General features: G+C 49.8%; 1 protein-coding gene across 2 annotated transcripts in view; it reads right to left on the minus strand.

Moving 5' to 3' along the window:
- The window catches only part of MAVS (mitochondrial antiviral signaling protein), a 116845-nt gene extending 94773 nt beyond the window's left edge, over positions 1-22072 (minus strand). Inside the window, exon 1 of one of the 2 annotated variants that reach the window (XM_063925327.1) lies at positions 21871-22072. The gene's annotated coding sequence lies outside the window, so the exon portion shown is untranslated. The remainder of the gene's footprint in view (positions 1-21870) is intronic. The other variant, XM_063925325.1, reaches the window with a different exon arrangement.
- Positions 22073-24946: the final 2874 nt, after the last annotated feature.

Below are 24946 nucleotides of genomic sequence, written 5' to 3' on the forward strand. Positions count from 1 at the left end.
AACTGAGGTCTGGAGGAGAGTCTTAGTGGGAGGAGCCAGTGCACACCAGGTAGTCCTAAAGCTTTCTTTAGTTGTGCCCAGTCTCCTGCGGAGCCGCTAATCCCCATGGTCCTTACGGAGTCCCAGCATCCACTTAGGACGTCAGAGAAATGGGGACGCTGCCTGCCGTAATGTGTAAAAAAATGGGGACGCTGTCTGCCGTAATGTGTAATATAGGGGACGCTGTCTGCCGTAATGTGTAAAATAGGGGACGTTGTCTGCCGTAATGTGTAAAAATAAGAATTTACTTACCGATAATTCTATTTCTCGGAGTCCGTAGTGGATGCTGGGGTTCCTGAAAGGACCATGGGGAATAGCGGCTCCGCAGGAGACAGGGCACAAAAAAGTAAAGCTTTACTAGGTCAGGTGGTGTGCACTGGCTCCTCCCCCTATGACCCTCCTCCAGACTCCAGTTAGGTACTGTGCCCGGACGAGCATACACAATAAGGGAGGCATTTTGAATCCCGGGTAAGACTCATACCAGCCACACCAATCACACCGTACAACTTGTGATCTAAACCCAGTTAACAGTATGACAACAGAAAGGGCCTCTTAAAGATGGCTCCTTAACAATAACCCGAATTAGTTAACAATAACTATGTACAAGTATTGCAGATAATCCGCACTTGGGATGGGCGCCCAGCATCCACTACGGACTCCGAGAAATAGAATTATCGGTAAGTAAATTCTTATTTTCTCTATCGTCCTAAGTGGATGCTGGGGTTCCTGAAAGGACCATGGGGATTATACCAAAGCTCCCAAACGGGCGGGAGAGTGCGGATGACTCTGCAGCACCGAATGAGAGAACTCCAGGTCCTCCTTTGCCAGGGTATCAAATTTGTAAAATTTTACAAACGTGTTCTCCCCCGACCACGTAGCTGCTCGGCAGAGTTGTAATGCCGAGACCCCTCGGGCAGCCGCCCAAGATGAGCCCACCTTCCTTGTGGAGTGGGCTTTTACAGTTTTAGGCTGTGGCAGGCCTGCCACAGAATGTGCAAGTTGAATTGTGTTACAAATCCAACGAGCAATCGACTGCTTAGAAGCAGGTGCGCCCAACTTGTTGGGTGCATACAATATAAACAGCGAGTCAGATTTTCTGACTCCAGCCGTCCTTGCAATGTATATTTTTAAGGCTCTGACAACGTCCAACAACTTGGAGTCCTCCAAGTCGCTAGTGGCCGCAGGCACCACAATAGGTTGGTTCAGATGAAATGCTGATACCACTTTAGGGAGAAAATGCGGACGAGTCCGCAGTTCTGCCCTATCCGAATGGAAGATTAGATAAGGACTTTTATAAGATAAAGCCGCCAATTCAGATACTCTCCTGGCAGAGGCCAGGGCTAGTAACATAGTCACTTTCAATGTGAGATATTTCAAATCCACCTTTTTCAATGGTTCAAACCAATGGGATTTGAGGAAATCTAAAACTACATTTAGATCCCACGGTGCCACCGGAGGCACCACAGGAGGCTGTATATGCAGTACTCCCTTGACAAAAGTCTGGACCTCAGGGACAGAGGCCAATTCTTTTTGGAAGAATATTGACAGGGCCGAAATTTGAACCTTAATGGATCCCAATTTGAGACCCATAGATAATCCTGATTGCAGGAAATGTCCTCGCACCACGCTACATATTTTCGCCAAATGCGGTGATAATGTTTCACGGTGACTTCCTTCCGTGCCTTAATCAAGGTAGGAATGACTTCTTCTGGAATGCCTTTCCCTTTTAGGATCTGGCGTTCAACCGCCATGCCGTCAAACGCAGCCGCGGTAAGTCTTGAAAAAGACAGGGACCCTGCTGTAGCAGGTCCCTTCTCAGAGGTAGAGGCCACGGTTCGTCCGTGAGCATCTCTTGAAGTTCCGGATACCAAGTCCTTCTCGGCCAATCCGGAACCACTAGTATTGTTCTTACTCTTCTTTGCCGTATGATCTTCAATACCTTTGGTATGAGCGGCAGAGGAGGAAACACATACACTGACTGGTACACCCAAGGAGTTACCAGTGCGTCCACAGCTATTGCCTGTGGATCTCTTGACCTGGCGCAATATTTGTCCAGTTTCTTGTTGAGGCGAGACGCCATCATGTCTACAATTGGTCTTTCCCAACGGTCTATTAACATGTTGAAGACTTCTGGATGTAGACCCCACTCTCCCGGATGAAGATCGTGTCTGCTGAGGAAGTCTGCTTCCCAGTTGTCCACGCCCGGGATGAACACTGCTGACAGTGCTATCACGTGATTCTCCGCCCAGCGAAGAATCTTGGCAGCTTCTGCCATTGCACTCCTGCTTCTTGTGCCGCCCTTCCTGTTTACATGGGCGACCGCCGTGATGTTGTCCGACTGAATCAACACCGGCTTTCCTTGCAGGAGAAGTTCCGCCTGGCTTAGAGCATTGTAGATTGCTCTTAGTTCCAGAATGTTTATGTGAAGAGACTTTTCCAGACTCGTCCATACTCCCTGGAAGTTTCTTCCTTGTGTGACTGCTCCCCAGCCTCTCAGGCTGGCGTCCGTGGTCACCAGGATCCAATCCTGAATGCCGAATCTGCGGCCTTCTAATAGGTGAGCCTTCTGCAACCACCACAGAAGTGACACCCTTGTCTTTGGTGACAGGGTTATTCGCAGGTGCATCTGCAGATGCGACCCTGACCATTTGTCCAACAGATCCCTTTGGAATATTCTTGCATGGAATCTGCCGAATGGAATTGCTTCGTAAGAAGCCACCATTTTTCCCAGGACTCTTGTGCATTGATGTACTGACACTTTTCCTGGTTTTAGGAGGTTCCTGACCAGATCGGATAACTCCTTGGCTTTTTCCTCTGGAAGGAAAACCTTTTTCTGAACCGTGTCCAGAATCATTCCTAGGAACAGCAGACGAGTTGTCGGGATTAAATGGGATTTTGGAATATTCAGAATCCACCCGTGTTGTCTTAGCACCTCTTGAGATAGTGCTAAAGCTGTCTCCAGCTGTTCTCTGGACCTTGCCCTTATTAGGAGATCGTCCAAGTATGGGATAACTAATACGCCTTTTCTTCGAAGAAGAATCATCATCTCGGCCATTACCTTGGTAAAGACCCGAGGCGCCGTGGACAATCCGAACGGCAGCGTCTGAAACTGATAGTGACAGTTTTGAACAATGAACCTGAGGTACCCCTGGTGTGCGGGGTAAATCGGAACGTGTAGATACGCATCCTTGATGTCCAAGGATACCATAAAGTCCCCTTCTTCCAGGTTCGCTATCACTGCTCTGAGTGACTCCATCTTGAACTTGAACTTTTTTATGTAGAGGTTCAAGGACTTCAGATTTAGAATAGGCCTTACCGAGCCATCCGGCTTCGGTACCACAAATAGAGTGGAATAATACCCCTTTCCTTGTTGTAATAGGGGTACTTTGACTATCACCTGCTGAGCGTACAGCTTGTGAATGGCTTCCAACACCCTCTCCCTTTCGGAAGAGACGGTTGGTAAGGCAGACTTCAGGAAACGATGAGGAGGATCCGTCTCTAATTCCAACCTGTACCCCTGAGATATTATCTGCAGGATCCAGGGGTCTACCTGCGAGTGAGCCCACTGCGCGCTGTAATTTTTGAGACGGCCCCCCACTGTCCCCGAGTCCGCTTGAGAGGCCCCAGCGTCATGCTGAGGTTTTTGCAGGAGCCGGGGAGGGCTTCTGTTCCTGGGAAGGAGCTGCCTGTTGGTGTCTCTTCCCTCTTCCTCTGCCTCGTGGCAGGTACGACAAGCCCTTTGCTCTCTTATTTTTGTAGGAGCGAAAAGGCTGCGGTTGAAAGGTCGGTGCCTTTCTCTGTTGGGGAGTGACTTGAGGTAAAAAAGTGGATTTCCCGGCAGTAGCCGTGGCCACCAAGTCTGATAGACCAACTCCAAATAACTCCTCCCCTTTATACGGCAAAACCTCCATGTGACGTTTTGAATCCGCATCGCCTGTCCACTGTCGTGTCCATAAGGCTCTTCTGGCTGAAATGGACATAGCACTCACCCGAGATGCCAGTGTGCAAATATCCCTCTGTGCATCACGCATATAGATAAATGCATCCTTTATTTGTTCTAACGACAGTAAAACATTGTCCCTATCTAGGGTATCAATATTTTCAATCAGGGATTCTGACCAAACTACTCCAGCACTGCACATCCAGGCAGTTGCTATAGCTGGTCGTAGTATAACACCTGCATGTGTGTATATATTCTTTTGAATAACTTCCATCTTTCTATCTGATGGATCCTTAAGTGCGGCCGTCTCAGGAGAGGGTAACGCCACTTGTTTGGATAAGCGTGTGAGCGCCTTGTCCACCTTAGGGGGTGTTTCCCAGCGCGCCCTAACCTCTGGCGGGAAAGGGTATAATGCCAATAACTTTTTTGAAATTATCAACTTTTTATCAGGAGCAACCCACGCTTCATCACACACGTCATTTAATTCTTCTGATTCAGGAAAAACTGTTTGTAGTTTTTTCACACCATACATAATACCCTGTTTTACGGTATCTGTAGTATCAGCTAAATGTAACGTCTCCTTCATTGCCAAAATCATATAACGTGTGGCCCTACTGGAAAATACGTTTGAATTTCTACCGTCGTCACTGGAATCAGTGCCCGTGTCTGGGTCTGTGTCGACCGACTGAGGCAAAGGGCGTTTTACAGCCCCTGACGGTGTTTGAGGCGCCTGGACAGGCATTAATTGATTGTCCGGCCGCCTCATGTCCTCAACTGACTGTTTAAGGGAAGATAAACCATCACGTAATTCCACAAATAAAGGCATCCATTCTGGTGTCGACCCCCTGGGGGGTGACATCTGCATATTTGGCAATTGCTCCGCCTCCACACCAATATCGTCCTCATACATGTCGACACCACGTACCGACACACACCGCAAACTCACAGGGAATGCTCTAATGAAGACAGGACCCACTAGCCCTTTTGGGGAGACAGAGGGAGAGTCTGCCAGCACACACCACAAAGCGCTATATATACAAGGGATATCCTTATATTAAGTGCTCCCTTATAGCTGCTTTAATATATATATATATAGCCATTAATGTGCCCCCCCTCTCTGTTTTACCCTGTTTCTGTAGTGCAGTGCAGGGGAGAGACCTGGGAGCCGTTCTGACCAGCGGAGCTGTGACAGAAAATGGCGCCGTGTGCTGAGGAGATAGGCCCCGCCCCTTTTTCGGCGGGTTCTTCTCCCGCTATTTTTCCAGTCAGGCAGGGGTTAAATATCTCCATATAGCCCCTATGGGCTATATGTGAGGTATTTTTAGCCTTGTATAAGGTTTATATTTGCCTCTCAGAGCGCCCCCCCCCAGCGCTCTGCACCCTCAGTGACTGCCCAGTGAAGTGTGCTGAGAGGAAAATGGCGCACAGCTGCAGTGCTGTGCGCTACCTTATGAAGACTGAGGAGTCTTCAGCCGCCGGTTTCCGGACCTCTTCACGCTTCAGCATCTGCAAGGGGGTCGGCGGCGCGGCTCCGGGACCGGACTCCACGGCTGGGCCTGTGTTCGATCCCTCTGGAGCTAATGGTGTCCAGTAGCCAAGCAGCAAATCCACTCTGCATGCAGGTGAGTTTACTACTTTCCCCCTAAGTCCCACGTTGCAGTGATCCTGTTGCCAGCAGGACTCACTGTAAAGAAAAAAACCTAAACTAAACTTTCTCTAAGCAGCTCTTTAGGAGAGCCACCTAGATTGCACCCTTCTCGTTCGGGCACAAAATCTAACTGGAGTCTGGAGGAGGGTCATAGGGGGAGGAGCCAGTGCACACCACCTGACCTAGTAAAGCTTTACTTTTTTGTGCCCTGTCTCCTGCGGAGCCGCTATTCCCCATGGTCCTTTCAGGAACCCCAGCATCCACTTAGGACGATAGAGAAAAAGGGAATGCTGTCTGCCGTAATGTGTAATAAGGGGACTCTGTCTGCCGAAATGTGTTAAAGGGGACGCTGCCTGCCGTAATGTGTAATAAGGGGACGCTGTCTGCCGTAATGTGTAAACAATGGGGACGCTGCCTGCCATAATGTGTAAAAAATGGGGACGCTGTCTGTCGTAATGTGTAAAATAGGGGACGCTGTCTGCCGTAATGTGTAAAAAAATAAGAATTTACTCACCGGTAATTCTATTTCTCGTAGTCCGTAGTGGATGCTGGGAACTCCGTAAGGACCATGGGGAATAGACGGGCTCCGCAGGAGACTGGGCACTCTAAAAGAAAGATTAGGTACTATCTGGTGTGCACTGGCTCCTCCCTCTATGCCCCTCCTCCAGACCTCAGTTAAGGAAACTGTGCCCGGAAGAGCTGACACAACAAGGAAAGGATTTGGAATCCAGGGTAAGACTCATACCAGCCACACCAATCACACCGTACAACTCGTGATAACCATACCCAGTTAACAGTATGAACAACAAATGAGCCTCAGTAGCAGATGGCTCATAACAATAACCCTTTAGTTAAGCAATAACTATATACATGTATTGCAGAGAGTCCGCACTTGGGACGGGCGCCCAGCATCCACTACGGACTACGAGAAATAGAATTACCGGTGAGTAAATTCTTATTTTCTCTGACGTCCTAGTGGATGCTGGGAACTCCGTAAGGACCATGGGGATTATACCAAAGCTCCCAAACTGGCGGGAGAGTGCGGATGACTCTGCAGCACCGAATGAGCAAAGGCAAGGTCCTCCTCAGCCAGGGTATCAAACTTGTAGAACTTAGCAAATGTGTTTGAACCCAACCAAGTAGCAGCTCGGCAAAGCTGTAAAGCCGAGACCCCTCGGGCAGCCGCCCAAGAAGAGCCCACCTTCCTTGTGGAATGGGCTTTCACTGATTTAGGATGCGGCAATCCTGCCGCAGAATTAGCTTGCTGAATCGTGTTACAGATCCAGCGCGCAATAGTTTGCTTTGAAGCAGGAGCACCCAGCTTGTTGGGTGCATACAGGATAAACAGCGAGTCAGTTTTCCTGACTCCAGCCGTCCTGGCTACATAGATTTTCAAAGCCCTGACTACATCTAGTAACTTGGAGTCCTCCAAGTCCCGAGTAGCCGCAGGCACCACAATAGATTGGTTCAAATGAAACGCTGATACCACCTTAGGGAGAAATTGGGGACGAGTCCTCAATTCTGCCCTGTCCATATGGAAGATCAGATAAGGGCTTTTACAAGACAAAGCCGCCAATTCTGACACACGCCTAGCCGAAGCTAAGGCCAATAGCATGACCACTTTCCACGTGAGATATTTTAGCTCCACGGTCTTAAGTGGCTCAAACCAGTGGGATTTCAGGAAACCCAACACAACGTTAAGATCCCAAGGTGCCACTGGAGGCACAAAAGGGGGCTGAATATGCAGCACTCCCTTACCAAACGTCTGAACTTCAGGCAGTGAAGCCAGTTCTTTTTGAAAGAAAATAGATAGGGCCGAAATCTGGACCTTTATGGATCCTAATTTTAGGCCCATAGTCACTCCTGACTGTAGGAAGTGCAGGAATCGACCCCGCTGGAATTCCTCTGTAGGGGCCTTCCTGGCCTCACACCAAGCAACATATTTTCGCCATATACGGTGATAATGTTGTGCTGTCATGTCTTTCCTAGCCTTTATCAGCGTAGGAATCACTTCATCTGGAATGCCCTTTTCCGCTAGGATCCGGCGTACAACCGCCATGCCGTCAAACGCAGCCGCGGTAAGTCTTGGAACAGACAGGGCCCCTGCTGTAACAGGTCCTGTCTGAGAGGCAGAGGCCATGGTTCCTCTGAGATAATTTCTTGTAGTTCTGGGTACCAAGTTCTTCTTGGCCAATCCGGAACGATGAGTATAGTTCTTACTCCTCTCTTTCTTACTATCCTCAGTACCTTGGGTATGAGAGGAAGAGGAGGGAACACATAAACCGACTGGTACACCCACGGTATCACTAGTGCGTCCACAGCTATCGCCTGAGGGTCCCTTCACCTGGCGCAATATTTTTTTAGCTTTTTGTTGAAGCGGGACGCCATCATGTCCACCTGTGGCCGTTCCCAACGGTTTACAATCTGCGTGAAGACTTCTGGATGAAGTCCCCACTCTCCCGGGTGTAGGTCGTGCCTGCTGAGGAAGTCTGCTTCCCAGTTGTCCACTCCCGGAATGAACACTGCTGACAGTGCTAGCACGTGATTTTCCGCCCATCGGAGAATCCTTGTGGCTTCTGCCATCGCCATCCTGCTTCTTGTGCCGCCCTGTCGGTTTACATGGGCGACCGCCGTGATGTTGTCTGATTGAATCAGCACTGGTTGGTTCTGAAGCAGGGGCTCTGCTTGACTCAGGGCGTTGTAAATGGCCCTTAGTTCCAGTATATTTATGTGTAGTGAAGTCTCCTGACTTGACCACAGTCCCTGGAAGTTCCTTCCCCGAGTGACTGCCCCCCAACCTCGGAGGCTTGCGTCCGTGGTCACCAGGACCCAGTCCTGTATGCCGAATCTGCGGCCCTCGAGAAGATGAGCACTCTGCAGCCACCACAGCAGAGACACCCTGGCCCTTGGGGACAGGGTGATCAACCGATGCATCTGAAGATGCAATCCGGACCATTTGTCTAACAGATCCCACTGAAAGATCCTTGCATGGAATCTGCCGAAGGGAATTGCTTCGTAAGAAGCCACCATCTTTCCCAGGACTCGCGTGCAGTGATGCACCGACACCTGTTTTGGTTTCAGGAGGTCCCTGACCAGAAATGACAATTCATGGGCCTTCTCCACCGGGAGAAACACCTTCTTCTGTTCTGTGTCCAGAATCATGCCCAGGAAGAGCAGACGCGTCACAGGAATCAGCTGCGACTTTGGGATATTCAGAATCCAGCCGTGCTGTATCAACACTTCCCGAGAAAGTGCTACGCTGACTAACAACTGCTCTCTGGACCTCGCCTTTATAAGGAGATCGTCCAAGTACGGGATAATTATAACTCCCTTCTTCCGAAGGAGTATCATCATTTCGGCCATTACCTTGGTAAATACTCTCGGTGCCGTGGATAGACCAAACGGCAACGTCTGTAATTGGTAATGACAATCCTGTACCACAAACCTGAGGTACTCCTGGTGAGGTGGGTAAACGGGGACATGCAAGTAAGCATCCTTGATGTCCAGCGACACCTCCAGGCTTGCAATAACCGCCCTGAGCGATTCCATTTTGAACTTGAACTTCCTTATATAAGTGTTCAAGGATTTTAAATTCAGAATGGGTCTCACCGAACCGTCTGGTTTCGGTACTACAAACATTGTGGAATAGTAACCCCGTCCCTGTTGAAGGAGGGGAACCTTGATTATCACCTGCTGGAGGTACAGCTTGTGAATTGCTGCCAGTACTACCTCCCTTTCCCTGGGAGCAGCTGGCAAGGCTGATTTGAGGTAACGGCGAGGAGGAGTCGCCTCGAACTCCAGCTTGTATCCCTGAGATACAATTTGTACAGCCCAGAGATCCACTTGTGAGCGAACCCACTGGTTGCTGAAGTTTCGGAGACGCGCCCCCACCGCACCCGGCTCCGCCTGTGGAGCCCCAGCGTCATGCAGTGGACTTAGAGGAAGCGGGGGAGGATTTTTGTTCCTGGGAACTGGCTGCCTGGTGCAGCTTCTTTCCTCTACCCCTGCCTCTGGGCAGAAAGGATGCGCCTCTGATCCGCTTGCCTTTCTGAGGCCGAAAGGACTGTACATGATAATACGGTGCTTTCTTAGGCTGTGAGGGAACCTGAGGTAAAAAAGTTGACTTCCCGGCTGTTGCCGTGGATACGAGGTCCGAGAGACCGTCCCCAAACAATTCCTCACCCTTATAAGGCAAAACCTCCATGTGTCTTTTAGAATCAGCATCACCTGTCCACTGCCGAGTCCATAATACTCTCCTGGCAGAAATGGACATTGCATTAATTCTAGATGCCAGCAGGCAAATGTCCCTCTGTGCATCCCGCATATATAAGACAACGTCTTTTATATGTTCTATGGTTAGCAAAATAGTATCCCTGTCGAGGGAATCAATGTTGTCTGACAGGGTATCAGACCATGCGGCTGCAGCACTACACATCCATGCTGAAGCAATAGCAGGTCTCAGTATAGTACCTGAGTGTGTATACACAGACTTCAGGATAGCTTCCTGCTTTCTATCCGCAGGCTCCTTTAAGGCGGCCGTATCCTGAGACGGCAGTGCCACCTTTTTTGATAAGCGTGTGAGCGCCTTGTCCACCCTAGGGGATGTTTACCAACGTAACCTATCCGTTGGCGGGAAAGGGTACGCCATCAGTAACCTCTTAGAAATCACTAGTTTCTTATCGGGGGAACTCCACGCTTCCTCACACAATTCATTTAATTCATCAGATGGGGGAAAAGTCACTGGCTGCTTTTTCTCCCCAAACATAATACCCTTCTTGGTAGTAACCGGGTTAATATCAGAAATGTGCAATACATTTTTCATTGCAGTAATCATGCATCGGATGGCTTTAGTAGACTGTGCATTTGTCTCATCCTCATCTACACTGGAGTCAGACTCCGTGTCGACATCTGTGTCTACCATCTGAGCTAGCGGGCGTTTATGAGCCCCTGATGGCCTCTGAGACGCCTGGGCAGGCGCGGGTTGAGATCCCGGCTGTCCCAAGGCTGCTGCGTCATCGAACCTTTTATGTAAGGAGTTGACACTGTCTGTTAAGACCTTCCACATATCCATCCAATCCGGTGTCGGCCCCGTCGGGGGCGACACCACACTTATCTGCCCTTGCTCCGCCTCCACGTAACCCTCCTCATCAAACATGTCGACACAGCCGTACCGACACACCGCACACACACAGGGAATGCTCTGACTGAGGACAGGACCCCACAAAGTCCTTTGGGGAGACAGAGAGAGAGTATGCCAGCACACACCACAGCGCTATATAACACAGGGATTTACACTATAATGAGTGATTTTTCCCAATAGCTGCTTAATATATATTATTTGCGCCTAAATTTATGTGCCCCCCCCTCTCTTTTTTACCCTTCTTGTATCAGGAATACTGCAGGGGAGAGCCTGGGGAGCTGCTTCCAGCGGAACTGTGAAGGAAAAATGGCGCTGGTGTGCTGAGGAAGAAGGCCCCGCCCCCTCAGCGGCGGGCTTCTCCCTGCAGTTTCTGACTGAAAAATGGCGGGGGTTTTACACATATACAGTCACAGACTGTATTATGTGTATTTTTATGCCAAAAGGTATATTATTGCTGGCCAGGGCGCCCCCCCCCCCCAGCGCCCTGCACCCTACAGTGACCGGAGTGTGTGGTGTGCAGTGGGAGCAATGGCGCACAGCTGCAGTGCTGTGCGCTACCTTAATGAAGACCGGAGTCTTCTGCCGCCGATTTCATCTCCTTCTCTTCTGTCTTCTGGCTCTGCAAGGGGGACGGCGGCGCGGCTCCAGGAACGGACGATCGAGGTCAGGCCCTGTGTTCGAACCCTCTGGAGCTAATGGTGTCCAGTAGCCTAAGAAGCACAAGCTAGCTGCACGCAGGTAGGTTTGCTTCTCTCCCCTCAGTCCCTCGTAGCAGTGAGTCTGTTGCCAGCAGATCTCACTGAAAACAAAAAACCTAACAAACACTTTCTTTCTAGCAAGCTCAGGAGAGCTCACTAGGAGCACCCAGCTCTGGCCGGGCACAGATTCTAACTGAGGTCTGGAGGAGGGGCATAGAGGGAGGAGCCAGTGCACACCAGATAGTACCTAATCTTTCTTTTAGAGTGCCCAGTCTCCTGCGGAGCCCGTCTATTCCCCATGGTCCTTACGGAGTTCCCAGCATCCACTAGGACATCAGAGAAAAGGGGACGCTGTCTGCCGTAATGTGTAATAAGGGGACTCTGCCGCAATGTGTAAAAAAGGGGACGCTGTCTGCCGTAATGTGTAATAAGGGGACGCTGTCTGCCGTAATGTGTAATAAGGGGACGCTGTCTGCTGTAATGTGTAATAATAAGAATTTACTTACCGATAATTCTATTTCTCGTAGTCCGCAGTGGATGCTGGGAACTCCGTAAGGACCATGGGGAATAGCGGCTCCGCAGGAGACTGGGCACAAAAGTAAAGCTTTAGGACTACCTGGTGTGCACTGGCTCCTCCCCCTATGACCCTCCTCCAAGCCTCAGTTAGGATACTGTGCCCGGACGAGCGTACACAATAAGGAAGGATTTTGAATCCCGGGTAAGACTCATACCAGCCACACCAATCACACCGTACAACCTGTGATCTGAACCCAGTTAACAGCATGATAACAGAGGAGCCTCTGAAAAGATGGCTCACAACAATAATAACCCGATTTTTGTAACAATAACTATGTACAAGTATTGCAGACAATCCGCACTTGGGATGGGCGCCCAGCATCCACTACGGACTACGAGAAATAGAATTATCGGTAAGTAAATTCTTATTTTCTCTGACGTCCTAGTGGATGCTGGGAACTCCGTAAGGACCATGGGGATTATACCAAAGCTCCCAAACGGGCGGGAGAGTGCGGATGACTCTGCAGCACCGAATGAGAGAACTCCAGGTCCTCCTCAGCCAGGGTATCAAATTTGTAGAATTTAGCAAACGTGTTTGCCCCTGACCAAGTAGCTGCTCGGCAAAGTTGTAACGCCGAGACCCCTCGGGCAGCCGCCCAAGATGAGCCCACCTTCCTTGTGGAATGGGCTTTTACAGATTTTGGCTGTGGCAGGCCTGCCACAGAATGTGCAAGCTGAATTGTACTACAAATCCAACGAGCAATAGTCTGCTTAGAAGCAGGAGCACCCAGCTTGTTGGGTGCATACAGGATAAACAGCGAGTCAGATTTCCTGACTCCAGCCGTCCTGGAAACATATATTTTCAAGGCCCTGGCTACGTCCCACAACTTGGAGTCCTCCGAGTCACTAGTAGCCGCAGGTACCACAATAGGTTGGTTCAGATGAAACACTGAAGCCACCTTAGGGAGAAAATGAGGACGAGTCCTCAATTCCGCCCTGTCTGAATGGAAGATCAGATAAGGGCTTTTACAGGATAAAGCCCGCCAATTCTGACACGTGCCTGGCCGAGGCCAGGGTCAACAACATGACCACTTTCCATGTGAGATATTTTAACTCCACAGATTCAAGTGGTTCAAACCAATGTGACTTTAGGAACCCCAAAACTACATTGAGATCCCAAGGTGCCACTGGAGGCACAAAAGGAGGCTGTATATGCAGTACCCCTTTTACAGACGTCTGAACTTCAGGTAGTGAAGCTAGTTCTTTCTGGAAGAAAATTGACAGGGCCGAAATTTGAACCTTAATGGACCCCAATTTTAGGCCCATAGACACTCCTGTTTACAGGAAATGCAGGAATCGACATAGTTGAAATTCCTCCATCGGGGCCTTACTGGCCTCGCACCACGCAACATATTTTCGCCAAATGCGGTGATAATGCTTTGCGGTTACATCCTTCCTGGCTTGACCAGGGTAGGGATGACTTCATCCGGAATGCCTTTTTCCTTCAGGATCCGGCGTTCAACCGCCCTGCCGTCAAACGCAGCCGCGGTAAGTCTTGGAATAGACAGGGTCCTTGCTGGAGCAGGTCCCTTCTTAGAGGTAGAGGCCACGGGTCCTCCGTGAGCATCTCTTGAAGTTCCGGGTACCAAGTCCTTCTTGGCCAATCCGGAGCCACTAGTATAGTTCTTACTCCCCTCCGTCTTATAATTCTCAGTACTTTTGGTATGAGAGGAAGAGGAGGGAACACATACACTGACTGGTACACCCACGGTGTTACCAGAGCGTCCACAGCTATTGCCTGAGGGTCCCTTGACCTGGCGCAATACCTGTCCAATTTTTTGTTTAGGCGGGACGCCATCATGTCCACCTTTGGTTTTTCCCAATGGTTTACAATCATGTGGAAGACTTCTGGGTGAAGTCCCCACTCTCCCGGGTGGAGGTCGTGCCTGCTGAGGAAGTCTGCTTCCCAGTTGTCCACTCCCAGAATGAACACTGCTGACAGTGCTATCACATGATTTTCCGCCCAGCGAAAAATCCTTGCAGCTTCTGCCATTGCCCTCCTGCTTCTTGTGCCGCCCTGTCTGTTTACGTGGGCGACTGCCGTGATGTTGTCCGACTGGATCAGCACCGGCTGACCTTGAAGCAGAGGTCTTGCTTGGCTTAGGGCATTGTAAATGGCCCTTAGCTCCAAAATATTTATGTGAAGTGATGTCTCCAGGCTTGACCACAAGCCCTGGAAATTTCTTCCCTGTGTGACTGCTCCCCAGCCTCGCAGGCTGGCATCCGTGGTCACCAGGACCCAGTCCTGAATGCCGAATCTGCGGCCCTCTAGAAGATGAGCACTCTGCAACCAACACAGGAGAGACACCCTTGTCTTTGGTGACAGGGTTATCCGCTGATGCATCTGAAGATGCGATCCGGACCATTTGTCCAGCAGGTCCCACTGGAAAGTTCTTGCGTGGAATCTGCCGAATGGAATTGCTTCGTAGGAAGCCACCATTTTTCCCAGGACCCTTGTGCACTGATGCACTGACACTTGGCCTGGTTTTAGGAGGTTTCTGACTAGTTCGGATAACTCCCTGGCTTTCTCCTCCGGGAGAAAACACCTTTTTCTGGACTGTGTCCAGGATCATCCCTAGGAATAGAAGACGTGTCGTCGGGATCAGCTACGATTTTGGAATATTGAGAATCCAACCGTGCTGCCGCAGCACTATCTGAGATAGTGCTACCCCGACTTCCAACTGTTCCCTGGATCTTGCCCTTATCAGGAGATCGTCCAAGTAAGGGATAACTAAAACTCCCTTCTTTCGAAGGAGTATCATCATTTCGCCCATTACCTTGGTAAAGACCCGGGGTGCCGTGGACAATCCAAACGGCAGCGTCTGAAACTGATAGTGACAGTTCCGTACCACAAACCTGAGGTACCCTTGGTGAGAAGGGTAAATTGGGACATGTAGGTAAGCATCTTTGATGTCCAGAGAGACCATATAGGTCCCTTCTTCCAGGTTTGCAATCACTGCTCTGAGTGACTCCATCTTGAATTTGAACCTTTGTATGTAAGTGTTCAAGGATTTTAGATTTAAAATTGGTCTCACCGAGCCGTCCGGCTTCGGTACCACAATAGTGTGGAATAGTACCCCTTTCCCTGTTGCAGGAGGGGTACCTTGATTATCACCTGCTGGGAATACAGCCTGTGAATGGCTTGCAATACTGTCTCCCTGTCTGAGGGAGACGTCGGTAAAGCAGACTCTATGAAACGGCGAGGGGGAGACGTCTCGAATTTCTTGAGACGGGCCCCCACCGTGCCTGAGACCGCTTGTAAAGCCCCAGCGTCATGCTGAGGACTTTGCGGAGGCGGGAGAGGGCTTTTGTTCCTGGGAATTGGCTGTTTGCTGCAGCCTTTTTCCTCTCCCTCTGCCACGGGGCAGAAATGAGGCGCCTTTTGCCCGCTTGCCCTTATGGGGCCGAAAGGACTGCGCCTGATAATATGGCGTCTTCTTAGGTTGAGAAGCTACCTGGGGTAAAAATTTGGATTTTCCAGCCGTTGCCGTGGCCACCAGGTCTGTTAGACCTACCCCAAATAACTCCTCCTTTTTATAAGGCGATACTTCCATATGCCTTTTGGAATCAGCATCACCTGACCACTGTCTTGTCCATAACCCTCTTCTGGCAGAAATGGACAGCGCACTTACTCTTGATGCCAGTCGGCAAATATCCCTCTGTGCATCACGCATATATAGAAATGCATCCTTTAAAATGCTCTATAGTTAGTAATATACTGTCCCTATCTAGGGTATCAATATTGTCAGTCAGGGAATCCGACCAAGCCACCCCAGCACTGCACATCCAGGCTGAGGCGATTGCTGGTCGCAGTATCACACCCGTGTGAGTGTATATACATTTTAGGATATTTTACTGCTTTCTGTCAGCAGGTTCCTTAAGGGCGGCCGTATCCGGGGACGGTAGTGCCACCTGTTTAGACAAGCGTGTGAGCGCTTTATTCACCCTAAGGGGTGTTTCCCAACGTGCCCTATCCTCTGGCGGGAAGGGGTATGATGCTAATAACTTTTTAGGAATTAACAGTTTTTATCGGGGGAAACCCACGCATCATCACACACTTCATTTAATTCCTCAGATGCAGGAAAAACTACAGGCAGTTTTTTCTCACCCAACATAATACCCTTTTTAGTGGTACTGGTATTATCAGAAATGTGTAAAAACATTTTCCATAGCCTCAATCATGTAACGTGTGGCCCTACTGGATGTCACATTCGTCTCTTAATCGTCGACACTGGAGTCAGTATCCGTGTCGGCGTCTGTATCTGCCATCTGCGGTAACGGGCGTTTTAGAGCCCCAGATGGCTTTTGAGACACCTGGACAGGCACAGGCTGAGTCGCCGGCTGTCTCATGTCATCAATCTTTTGTAAAGAGCTGACACTGTCACATAATTCCTTCCATAAGCTCATCCACTCTGGTGTCGACTCCCTAGGGGGTGACATCTCTGTTACAGGCAATTGCTCCACCTCCACCTCATTTACCTCCTCATACATGTCGACACAACGTACCGACACCCAGCACACACACAGGGAATGCTCTGATAGAGGACAGGACCCCACTAGCCCTTTGGGGAGACAGAGGGAGAGTATGCCAGCACACACCAGAGCGCTATATATATATACAGGGATAACCTTATATAAGTGTTTTTCCCCTTATAGCTGCTGTATTGTTATACTGCGCCTAATTAGTGCCCCCCTCTCTTTTTTAACCCCTTTCTGTAGTGTAGTAACTGCAGGGGAGAGCCAGGGAGCTTCCCTCCAACGGAGCTGTGAGAGAAAATGGCGCCAGTGTGCTGAGGAGATAGGCTCCGCCCCTTTCTCGGCGGCCTTTTCTCCCGTTTTTCTGTGGAGTCTGGCAGGGGTTAAAATTCATCCATATAGCCCTGGGGGCTATATGTGATGTATTTTCGCCAGCCAAGGTGTTTTTATTGCTGCTCAGGGCGCCCCCCCCTAGCGCCCTGCACCCTCAGTGACCGAAGTGTGAAGTGTGCTGAGGAGCAATGGCGCACAGCTGCAGTGCTGTGCGCTACCTTGGTGAAGACAGGATGTCTTCTGCCGACGATTTTTCCGGACCTCTTCTTGCTTCTGGCTCTGTAAGGGGGCCGGCGGCGCGGCTCTGGGACCGAGCTCCGAGGCTGGGCCTGTGTTCGGTCCCTCTGGAGCTAATGGTGTCCAGTAGCCTAAGAAGCCCAATCCACTCTGCACGCAGGTGAGTTCGCTTCTTCTCCCCTTAGTCCCTCGATGCAGTGAGCCTGTTGCCAGCAAGTCTCACTGAAAATAAAAAACCTAAAACTAAACTTTCACTAAGAAGCTCAGGAGAGCCCCTAGTGTGCACCCTTCTCGGCCGGGCACAAAAATCTAACTGAGGCTTGGAGGAGGGTCATAGGGGGAGGAGCCAGTGCACACCAGGTAGTCCTAAAGCTTTACTTTTGTGCCCAGTCTCCTGCGGAGCCGCTATTCCCCATGGTCCTTACGGAGTTCCCAGCATCCACTAGGACGTCAGAGAAAAGGGGATCTACCTGGTGTAGTGGCGCTACTGTGTGGCGTAATTTGAATAATGGAGACTACTGTGCACCGTAATATGAACTGGTATTATTTTCTGGCCACACCCCTTCCCCATAAAGCCACGGCCCTATATTTTTGGCGCGCGCCGCCCCTATTTTACGGGAGGGGGTGGGGGCGCCAATGCCAATTCTTGCACACAGCGCTAAAATGTCTAGTTATGGCACTGGCATGAGCTACACGCTCCAACAAACTAATTGCACAACAAGACAGGGTGGACCTGGGGCCCGCTGGAGGCTCGGAGGGTTGCTTGTTGTCCCAGAGCTGTATACTGACCAGCACCATTGTCTCAGATCTTGTGACACAACGTCTTCTATCAACTCATCATTTTCTGTTCCACATTACAGAAAATGTTCCAAACAATCAGAAACTTATTTCTGACGTTCCCTTTTTGCCCGTTTGGCTGGAACCCTCCAAAACAGACATTTTTTGACAAAAGCTCAAACTCTCTGAAACATACAGAGTTCTCTAAATACATCAAGTGTAAGAAGTGAAACCATTCCAATTACTGGAAATGTCCTAATAAACTGCAATAAGTATGGGTATGTTACTCCACCTTGCTATAAGGAAGCATTCTGAGCAACTGCATTCTGCAAATGATGTAAATTCATCGGGAACAATATAAAAGCATGGTCACGATCAGATTATCATTATGTGCTACTACTACTTTTCATTATACAACTTTCAGGCTGTGGCATCCTATTTGTTCCCTCCTCACATCACTGGCCCTGTCACATGCAGCCTGTCATCACCAGGGCAGCCATCAGAAATTCTGGGGCCAGGGACTCGCAAAATAGGCAGCCCCCCCCCCACCCCCCCCCCACCCCCCAAAAAAAAAAAAAAAAACATTTTATATATATAAAAAATATTTAAAAAAAACATACAAAGTAATTATATATACACACACACACACACACCCACACACACACACACACACACACTTTCCCTCTCCCACAAAACACTCCCTCAACTTACCTATTGCAGGCTGGCCAAAGCTGTAACAGCCTGGTCCCGTGTAGCTCCGCCCCCTTTTCATGACCACGATCTGGCACTGTCACAGGAGAGGGGAGAGTCTCTGCCAAAATGGCTGCCTCCTCAGAGGAGACAGTTATTAAAATTACTAGTGGAACCTCCTCTAGTATCTTTAATAACTGTCTCCTCTGAGGCAGCGGACACTTTTGAGGGACATTTACAATAGAAGCTTGCAGCATCCTCTCCCAGGGGCGTAGCTAGAACTTTCTGGGCCCCATAGCAATATTATGAAGGGGGTCCCATCCTAATGCTTCTAGAGAGACACTTCTCTGCAGCAGTTGTTAATTTTATGCCCTATAATAGTTCCCTAGTTCATTTTCTGAACCATAGTAGAGCCTTATTTAATGGTATGCCCCATAGTAGTGCTCTAGTTTCTTTTATGAATCGTAGTAGTGCTTAAGTTCACCCTATGTCACATTTCAGAGCTGCCAGTACACATTATGCCGCACAGTACCCCCAATTCACATTATGATATACAGTGCTCCCTGTTTATATTGTGCCTCATTACAGTGCCCGGCTTCATATTATATAACATTAAAATGCCCTCCAGTTCATTTTATACCACACTACAATGAGCAGGTCCAGGGGCATACCTAGATATAATGCAGGTCCCGAGGAAAAAGTTTGAAAGGACCCCCACGTACCATCTAATGGTAACAAATGTATATAACACATGTAACTGTGACAGGGAAGGTGGCCCCTCTCAGCTCTAGGCCCCATAGCAGCTGCACTCCCTGCACCTATGGTAGCTACACCCTGTATATAACACATGTAACTGTGACAGGGAAGGTGGCCCCTCTCAGCTCTAGGCCCCATAGCAGCTGCACTCCCTGCACCTATAGTAGCTACACCCCTGTATATAACACATGTAACTGTGACAGGGAAGGTGGCCCTTCTCAGCTCTGTGCCCCATAGCAGCTGCACTGACTGCACCTATGGTAGCTACACCCTGTATATAACACATGTAACTGTGACAGGGAAGGTGGGCCCCTCTCAGCTCTGGGCCCCATAGCAGCTGCACTGCCTGCGCCCATAGCTCCCAACTGTCCCGCTTTCAGCGGGACAGTCCCGATATTCGGACCCTGTCCCGCTGTCCCACCCGCGGGTAGCAGTGTCCCGCGGGTGGGGGGGGGGGCAGTTGGGGGGAGGCTTTGATTACCCGCTGCTCTGCTCTGCAAAGCAGCCGGTGATCACTGAATACATGCTGTGCGCACGCGCACGGCATGTATTCAGAGCTAGGAGGGGAGCGGGGGCTGCTCGGCGAGCGCTGGGCACGCCCCCAAATGGCAAAAAAACGGGCCGTTTGGTGAGGCTACGCCTATTCGAGCGAGGCCACGCCCATCACGAGCGAGGCCATGCCCCCTTTTTGGGTCCCGCCTGCTTACACCCAAAAGTTGGGAGGTATGCTGCACCTATAGTAGCTACGCCCCTGTATATAACACATGTAACTGTGACAGAGAAGGTGGGCCCCTCTCAGCTCTGGGCCCCATAGCAGCTGCACTTCCTGCACCTATGGTCTTCTCCCCCTCCTTTGACAGTGCCAGAACTCGGTAACATACCCTCCAACATTTTACACATAAAAATTGGTACAAATTCGAAAAGGGGCGTGGTCATTGGTAAAGGGGTGTGGCCACGGCCCTTTTCCCATACTTTCAATGGAAGTTTGGAGAGCCAGAAATCTGTACAGACCATAAAAAAATGTACTGTACCTGCCAAAAAGGTACAGTTGGAGGGTATGTGGTAATGAAAAGGGGGCGGAGCATTGCAACGGTGGCATGAGCGGCCTGGGCCCTCTCCACTCTGTCAGGGGTGCTAGTGGTGTGTTACCCCCATAGTGTTTGTTCCCAGAGCTTAAGTCGTATGTGTAGCAAGTTTGGTGTAAATTGCTCCAGGCATTCCAGAGTTATGCTGTCTCCTGATATACTCTGTGCTGCTGTCTCCCCCCCTAGGGGTGCTAGGGATTTCTAATTGTTTTAGTTGCCTCCGCCATGTTTTAATACTCTTGTATGTGAAATTTCAGGCTCTTCACTTGTAAACTGTGGATTTGTATAGAAAGACAGAAGGACAAATTTTTGCTTTTATATAGTAGATCGGTAATAGCGAGGGGATCCGGTCTCTAGGTTGACAAGACTTAAGTTGACACTGTCTAGGTCGACCACTATTGGTCGACAGTAACTAGGTCGACAGGGTTTCTAGTTCGACAGGGCCTCTAGGTCGACATGTTCTAGGTTGACAGGTCAAAAGGTCGACATGAGTTTTTCACTTTAAAAAAAAAACTTTTTCATGCTTTATGATCCACGTGGAGTATGACTGTGCCGAGCGCAGCGAGGGGACACCGTGCACTAATTGGGGTTCCCCGTCACTGTACGGCGAAAACGACACCAGAAAAAATTTAAAAACTCATGTCGACCTTTTGACCTGTCGACCTAGAGACCCTGTCGACCTAGTTACTGTTGACCAATAGTGGTCGACCTAGAATACTCCCAAATCCCACCTCTTTTAGAGCGTGAGAGTGACACCTCTGCTTCCTGATGCTTGCTTCATGCACTAAATGTATTACAAATATTGTATACAAAGACCTTCAGGCTGTGTGTACAGTATATGACACATAAATGCGTTCCGTGTTTAGACTTGGGCCCATCCCCAAGAGATCTCCTTATGGTATGCACATATTCCACAGTACAGAAAAATCCAAAATCCTTCTGATCCCAAGCATTCCAGATGTGGGAGACTGCGTTCAGCTTCAGTTTTACCATTAATACGCCCAAAAAACATTAATGACTACAGTTTACTAAATTCCATTCATTACTAGGTAGTTTGTCTTCGGAACTTCCTGCATAATGTGTTCTGTCTCTTCGTGAACCTTTACGGACAAACAAGTCTGACTGGCTCTACCATTTCTAGCAACATTACAGAATGTTTTGGGTAACGCAGCCACTGTATTTTTTATAGCCATTTACATCAGACGCTGGGGCAAGGTAGAGACGTTCGTGATGCAAAGGTCAGACAACAAATCGGGGGCCCAGTTTTGAGTATATGAAATGTCTGGAGACAGAATAAAGTCTCAGAATGAAATTGCATAGAAAGCTGATATTTCTGCACCTCAGGAGGCCTGTGTGCTATGAATAATCTCCGATGCAGCCTGCATGGCCTGGAGGGGGGACTGTGCAAGTAATATAAGGCAATGGGGCTATTTTAGTGTAAGTGGGACTTGCAGCAAATGGGTTCATGCACCTACTTGTTCCTGGGCGCTCTCTCTCTCTCTCTCTCTATCTCTCTTTCTTGCAAATAAGGGGCAGCTTTGGTAGCCAGCGAAGTTGTAACAAAAATATTCTGTTCTTGCAACGTTTGTGTCAGATACTTCCTGCAGGAATCCTGGGGAAGGACGCTGCTTGTAACACTGACACGGTGGAAATGGATTGGACTGTCTGCCGTACGGGGCCCTCCCTCTAGAATGCATTGGTTGCCAGCAGTGTTGGTGTTTAACTCTATTGTAGCCGCTGCTTTAAAGTACACAGGGCTTATCGGTGCGTTACAGGGATGTTTTCTTGTTTGCACATGTGTTTATGTCGCTGCTTAATTTCACCGCACTCCCCTTTCTCCATTCCATGCTCTGCCTGCCGTTCTGCCCGGGATCCGGTCTGAAGATCGATAGTGTCTAGGTCGACAATGTTTAGGTCGACCACTATAGGTCGACAGTCACTAGGTCGACATGGATGGAAGGTCGACAGGGTTTCTAGGTCGACATGTGCTAGGTCGACAGGTCTAAAGGTCGACATGAGTTTTTAAAAAAAATAAAATATTTTTTCATACTTAACGATCCACGTGGACTACGATTGGAACGGTAAAGTGTGCCGAGCGAAGCGGTAGTGGAGCAAAGGCACCATGCCCGAAGCATGGCGAGCGAAGCGAGCCATGCGAGGGGACGCGGTGCACTAATTTGGGATCCCGGTCACTTTACGAAGAAAACGACACCCAAAAAAAAAAAATTCCTCATGTCGACCTTTAGACCTGTCGACCTAGCACATGTCGACCTAGAAACCCTGTCGACCTTCCATCCATGTCGACCTAGTGACTGTCGACCTATAGTGGTCGACCTAAACATTGTCGACCTAGATACTGTCGATAAAACGAACCACACCCGTTCTGCCCTGAGTGAGGCAACGTGCTGATGAAGTTATTTAGGGGTCAGTTCAGCTTGATGCGAGATGTAAGATCGCCAGTTCCTGCGCCATGTTCGGGCGATGTGCATTGGGTATCCGGTCTCTAGGTCGACAGTCATTAAGTCGACCACTATTGGTCTACATGCATTAGGTCGACAGAGATTCTAGGTAGACATGGTCACTAGGTCGACATGTTCTAGGTCAGTGATGGCTAACCTTGACACTCCAGCTGTTGTTGAACTACACATCCCAGCATGCCCTGCATCAGTTTTAGCAGGGCCAAATAAAAAAAACTGTAGAAGGGCATGCTGGGATATGTAGTTCAACAACAGCTGGAGTGTCAAGGTTAGCCATTACTGTTCTAGGTCGACAAAAGGTCGACATGGGTTTTTCACATTTTTTTCCTCCATTTTTTTGAACTTTTTCATACTTTATGATCCACGTGGATTACAATTGGAAATGGTAACCTGTGCCGAGTAGTGGAGCGAGGCACCTTGTCTGAGGGGGACACGGTGCACTAATTGGGGTTCCCCGTCACTCTACAAAGAAAACGACACAAAAAAATAAATAAAAAAACTCATGTCGACCTAATGCTTGTATTGACCTATATTTTAGGTGTTGACTTAGTTGCTGTCGACCAATAGTGTTCGACCTAGGGTGGCGCCTAAACCTAACCCATCCACCCGGCCCTTATGGTCGAGATTCATTCTCCATACCCAGTTGGGTATTCCAGCATCAGCATTCTGCCGACTGTTGGGATTCTGGCGTCGACATTCTGTCATCTTAAATAATAATTGACCAGACTATCATAACCCTAACACTACAGAAAATATTTATAATTCTGGGATTCCCCCAATATACTCCGTCAGGGCACTCACATTTAAAAGAGGAAGGTCACCTCTTTCAAACGCTGGAACCCCTCAGTGCTTGTACAGTATTCAGGTAATCAGCTGTGATCAACAGCCAATGTCCCTGATTCTTATTTGGAAGTAAAGCAAAAAAAAAAAAAAAAAGAGCAAGTAACGCTGCAACAAACCATGTTACCATGCAAGGGGAGCTAATATATTTATATTGTTTCTGTGCAGGGTATATACTGGCTGCTTTTGCATGCAGCCCACACATATTAGACAACTTTATTTTTATACTGGAATTTAGGGGGTAATTCCGAGATGATCGTAGCTGTGCTAAATTTAGCACAGCTACGATCAGTCACATTGACATGTGGGGGGACGCCCAGCACAGGGCTATCCCGCCCCACATGTCAGTGCCGCCCCCCCCCCCCGCATGTCAGTGCCGGCCTTCCCCGCAGAAGTGCAAAGGCATCGCATAGCGGCGATGTCTTTGCACTTCAAGAGTAGCTCCCGACCAGCGCAGCTTTAGCGTGCTGGCCGGGAGCTACTTATCATTCCCCGACCCGTAGCAGCTGCGTGTGACGTCACGCAGCCGCTGCAGCCCGCCCCCCCCCCCCCCTTTGGTCCAGTCATGTCTGCGTTGGCCGGACTGTGTCCACGAAACGGCAGCCAAACGCCGCCGTTCCCCCCCCCTCCCGCCCAGCGACCGCCTCTGCCTGTCAATCAGGCATAGGCGATCGCAGCCCTGCTACGGCCTTCGCAATATGGGACTGGACAGTCCCCCTGCCCTCCCCTCCAGTATTACCGCCAGTCCCCCTGCCCTCCCCTCCAGTATTACCGCCAGTCCCCCTGCCCTCCCCTCCAGTATTACCGCCAGTCCCCCTGCCCTCCACTCCAGTATTACCGCCAGTCCCCCTGCCCTCCACTCCAGTATTACCGCCCGTCCCCCTGCCCTCCACTCCAGTATTACCGCCAGTCCCCCTGCCCTCCACTCCAGTATTACCGCCAGTCCCCCTGCCCTCCACTCCAGTATTACCGCCAGTCCCCCTGCCCTCCACTCCAGTATTACCGCCCGTCCCCCTGCCCTCCACTCCAGTATTACCGCCAGTCCCCCTGCCCTCCACTCCAGTATTACCGCCAGTCCCCCTGCCCTCCACTCCAGTATTACCGCCAGTCCCCCTGCCCTCCACTCCAGTATTACCGCCAGTCCCCCTGCCCTCCACTCAAGTATTAATGCCAGTCTGTCACAGTTCACTAGGAATTCCCCTGTTTGTGATGATCAGAATGATGTAATACAAGC

This window comes from Pseudophryne corroboree, chromosome 1 (genome assembly GCF_028390025.1).
Source record: "Pseudophryne corroboree isolate aPseCor3 chromosome 1, aPseCor3.hap2, whole genome shotgun sequence".
Taxonomy (NCBI): domain Eukaryota; kingdom Metazoa; phylum Chordata; class Amphibia; order Anura; family Myobatrachidae; genus Pseudophryne; species Pseudophryne corroboree.